Here is a 4,760-nt window from a genome sequence, read left to right as displayed (position 1 = left end):
GGGATTACACTACTTTATTACGTATTGGGGAAAAGTGTGAGAACTATTAAGTGTTTTTTTTTCTCATTGACATGTTTACTAATTGATATAAGCATAAAATAGAATCATATACAATTAAACTTATTGGTTGGTCAAGTTGGTTATTATTTAACAAAAAACTATATGGACCAAAATTATAACAAAAGGTACGCATACATGAACATTTATGATTATAACCAACAATCTGAACAGCTTAGTTTTGTGAATTAAAAGAGATGACATGACATAAAGCACAAGTAGGCAAGTAGCAACATCTTATGATTCTCCTAAAAAGTTCATCTTTAGCTACTGAATCTTTGTGATTCATGAAATTCCAACAACGAAGTCACAACAATACAACACTGTTTATCTGGTGAAATTCTCAATTTGCTTAAACTAAATGTCTATCAAAGACAGATTATAAGTTTTATCCTAGAAAATCCATTCTAATTTAATCACAATACATGCAAACAATGTGTGATCTATGATGCTCAGGCAATAAAGTCACATCAATACTTCATTATTTGTCAAGTCAAAATCCACAATTTGCATCAAATGCAATATAATCGATCAATCAAAATCACCAATAAAAACTTGAATCAAGCTGCGTGTAAGGATTGGTAGAGTTAACTGATTATTGACTCGCCTTGGATTCAATGGAAAGATCAATAGATCCTCATGTCATTGGATGATAGAAAGAGAAATTAGAGCATTAGGTGGAAATAGTCGCTAATATTTTCAAGTGACACAAGCAGATGATTTAGTGGAGTCACGCAGGTTTTAAGAAGCAAACAAAACAAAGAAGAAGGTTACCTATTAGGGACGAAGACGATCGAGGAAAAAGCTGTTGTCTATAGCTGCCGGAGAACTAGCCATCGCTTAGGGTTACGAAGAAAAGCTGACCAGCCTTCACAGAACATTGGACCTGATTCGTGCCAAGCTGAGCGATGCAGAGAGACAAAAGGGAACAGAGGCTGTATTGGTGTGGCTGAGGCAGCTAAAAGATTTAGTGGGTGAAGCTGATGATGTGTTGGATGAGGTTCATTACGAAATGTTGAGGCGTCAGATAAAGAAAAGAGATCAGGTGGCAAGAAAGGTATCATGTCTTCCAAGCTTGAAAAGGTTTTCATTTCGTAATGAAATAGGTCATAAAATTAAAAACATCAATAAAAAGTTGCTTGAGGTTGATACTCGAGCAAACGGTTTAGGACTACAAGGTGAAAACTCTGATGGCCCTGTTCCAGATTGTCTCCACTGGAGGGAGACTGTTCCATATCCAGAAAAATTCAAAATTGTTGGTAGGGAGAATGATGAAGCACATATCGTAGACCTTCTAATCCAATCAAGAATGGGTGAAAATCTGAAGATTGTCCCTATTGTTGGAATGGGCGGGATTGGGAAGTCCGCTTTAGCTAAGTTGGTGTACAATGGTACAAAGATCGAGCAATATTTTGATGTGAAAGCATGGTTGTGTGTTTCGGTTACGATTGACATCAACACACTTCTCGCAAAGATCTATGAATCTCTTACCAAAAAAAAAACCTACCTCAGAATTAAGGGTCAATCTAATTAAAAGTCTAGAAGAGGAGTTGGAATCAAAAAGATATTTGCTAGTATTGGATGACGTTTGGGTCGAAGAGAGGACATATTGGGAAGATTTTAGGAGTTGTATGCTAAATATAAAGTCAAAAAATGGAAGTGCCATTCTTGTCACTACCCAAAAAACGTGACATCGGAACTCATGATATGATCATGGATTCATGTCATCTAGAAGGTCTTTCCGATGATGAGTGTTGGTCAATCTTTAGAGAAAGAGCTTTTGTGGAAGGAAAATCACCATCGGCAGAACTGGAGGAGATAGGGCGTGAGATTGTGAAAAGGTGTTGCGGTTTACCATTGCAATTACATATAATAGGTGGCATGTTGGCATATCACACTGACAAAGACAAGTGGTTGTCCATTAAAAATAGCCAAGTTTGGGATCTAGCAGATGAAAAGGAAAGAGTTGAAAAGAGTTTGAAGCTAAGCTTTGATAATCTTCCGAATTCAAGTGCCAAACAATGTTTTGCATATTGTTCCATCTTTGAGAAAGATAAGGTCATGAAAAGAAAAGAACTGATCCAACAATGGATGGCTTTAGGGTTTCTTCAAGCGGATGAGAGTAGAAACATGGAGATGGAGGATGTCGGAAATGAAATATTTCAGATACTGATATCCCATTCGTTGTTCCAAGATGTTGAAAAGGACGATAATGGTCACGTCACTACTTGTAGAATGCATGATCTGGTGCATGATCTTTCGTTATCACTTTTTGCACATGAAAGCTTATGTCTGGTGGAAGCGACAAACGATGATGTTGCATGTATCCCTCAGGTTAAACATATCGCTTTATACCCAAAACTTGAATTCAAAGACAAGATTGCCATGTTCAATCAAAGCGATACAGTGGCCAGAACTTTGCATACACTGTTCTTCATTGGATTAACTGAGAAGAACTTTTCATTTCAAAGATTCAAGTGCATTCGAATCCTAAAATTCAAAGGATATGGTATGAAGAAGTTAGATGATTTAGTTGGACAGTTGGTGCATCTAAGGTATCTTGATTTGTCATCTACAGATATAAGTGTTCTTCCAGAATCTATTGGTAAATTATACAACTTGCAAACTCTAAAGTTGCAAAATTGCTATTGTCTCAAGAATTTTCCAGAATCCATGAGAAATTTGATAAGCTTGCGGCATTTCAAGTGTGACAAAAACATTCCTGCAAATATCATGGGACAATGGATTTCTCTTCGAAAATTGCCTTCCTTCACAGTGCTTAGAAGGAAGGGACATGGTATTGGAGTGCTACAACATTTAAATAACCTTCATAAAAGCCTCTGTATTTCACAACTAGAGAACGTCGGTAGCAAAGAGGATGCTGTCAAGGCAGATTTATCTAGAAAGAAATATTTATACAAGATTGAATTCGAATGGAGTGGGGAAGATCAAGGTGCCAACAGAGTCGACAGGGATGTATTGGATGGCCTGCAACCCCCTAGAGATGTAAAACAATTGGCAATTAAGAATTTTTCTGCTAATTATTTTCCAGATTGGGTAACAAAAATGGCAATTGATATCGAAGGGAAGTGGACGCCCCTTGACAAGCTCGTGTCAATCCGATTATATGATTGTAGGAGCTGCCTCTCTCTTCCGACGCTTGAGCACCTACCGCATCTTCAAGATCTTGAGTTATGGAATATGGAGAACTTGAAATGCTTACGGAGTTCCAATGTTACTGGATTAATGAAGCCTGTGTCTCCATCATTGAGATTGCTCCGACTATATAATATGGAAAGACTGGAAAATTGGATAGATGGAGCAACCAACAGCTCAAAAATGATATCGCCTGTCCTCGAGAGCTTGTCTATTTATCATTGTCCAAAGATTATTCACATAGACGAATGCCATCCCCATCCTCTTCTTACCTTAAAGATATCGTGTTGCACAGGTCTGGTATCCATTAAGAGCATACAAGGGTTCAAATCTCTCGTATCATTTGAAATTTCCTATTGTCAGAGTCTTTTAGGAATAACCAATTTGCCCAACCAGTGTCATTTTTTGAAGACTTTACGAATTAAGTATTGTGATAAACTGTCTTCCTTGCCTCAAAAAATGTTTCACTGTTTTGCCTTCTTAAATGAGTTGGAAATTGGTCCATTCTTGAAGGAGCTCGATTCTTTCCCGAGTCTGCAAGGCATCGAGAAATTAAGGAAACCAACTTCACTCGTTAGAATTGCATGGATGGAATCATTGGGAGTCGATACCTCAAGAAATACAATACCTCACCTCACTGACTTGGTTATGCATACATACATTTGGAATACAAGAACTGCCTATGTGGTTAACCAACATGTCATCTATCCGACATTTGAGGTTCTATAGTTGCAAGGGGCTAATAAAAAAACGGTTAGATAGGTAGCACCTTTGGAAGCACATGTTGTCAAATTAAATTATAAAGATGTTAATTATTTATTTCAGTGTCTTTGTATATAGATATGTGTCACTCATTCCTCCTCTTGCTCAACAATAAACTCTCTTCTCACTTTTTCCTCCCTTGCAATCCAATTGTACAATACATTTGTCTTGTTCAAGTATAAGAGAACGTACAAAACATTTTTAAACGTCCACACATTCTATAAATTTGATACCTAAATTTTATACTAATTGTCGAAAACTCTTCTCTCACTTATTACTTACAGCTACCGACTTTTTATCGCAATTGATCAAGCAATTTTGCAATATTCAGTTTTATTTATTATTCTTTCATAATTCATGAATACCAATTCATTGCTTAATGGATCTCGTCCGTTTTAACTGATTTCTACTATACTACTAATTTGATGTATTGAAATATACCCAATAATGCAATCTTAACTATGATTAAATGTCCAAATTAATTATGTTATTGACTTCGAAAGGTTTTTCCAAGTTAGTTAATAGTAGTTGTATTGCTCCGGGTGTACTTGGATATGGTTTTTATAAAGAAATTAATTTTACGGAAATTATATATGAAAAATCAAAAGTTTTTTTTTTTTTTTTTTTTTTTTTTTTTTTTTTTTTTTAAATTCATAACAAGGTATGTGAATTATCAATAAAAAAGATACATGTTTGAACGTTAAACTAGTTAAAAAAAAATAAGGATTTTAATCATGAAAATCTTGAGGATGAGAATGAGAGAGAGAAGCATACACAATTTGTTT

The 4,760-nt window shown here is 35.8% G+C and overlaps 1 pseudogene; it reads left to right on the top strand.

The window, feature by feature from the left end:
- The first annotated feature begins 861 nt into the window (after positions 1 to 861).
- LOC145086358 (putative disease resistance protein RGA4) lies at positions 862 to 4,392 on the top strand (annotated as a pseudogene).
- Positions 4,393 to 4,760: the final 368 nt, after the last annotated feature.

This window comes from Lactuca serriola, chromosome 2 (genome assembly GCF_051521515.1).
Source record: "Lactuca serriola cultivar US96UC23 chromosome 2, Lser_US96UC23_V15, whole genome shotgun sequence".
NCBI lineage: Eukaryota > Viridiplantae > Streptophyta > Magnoliopsida > Asterales > Asteraceae > Lactuca > Lactuca serriola.
This window is presented reverse-complemented; position numbering and strand designations above follow the sequence as displayed.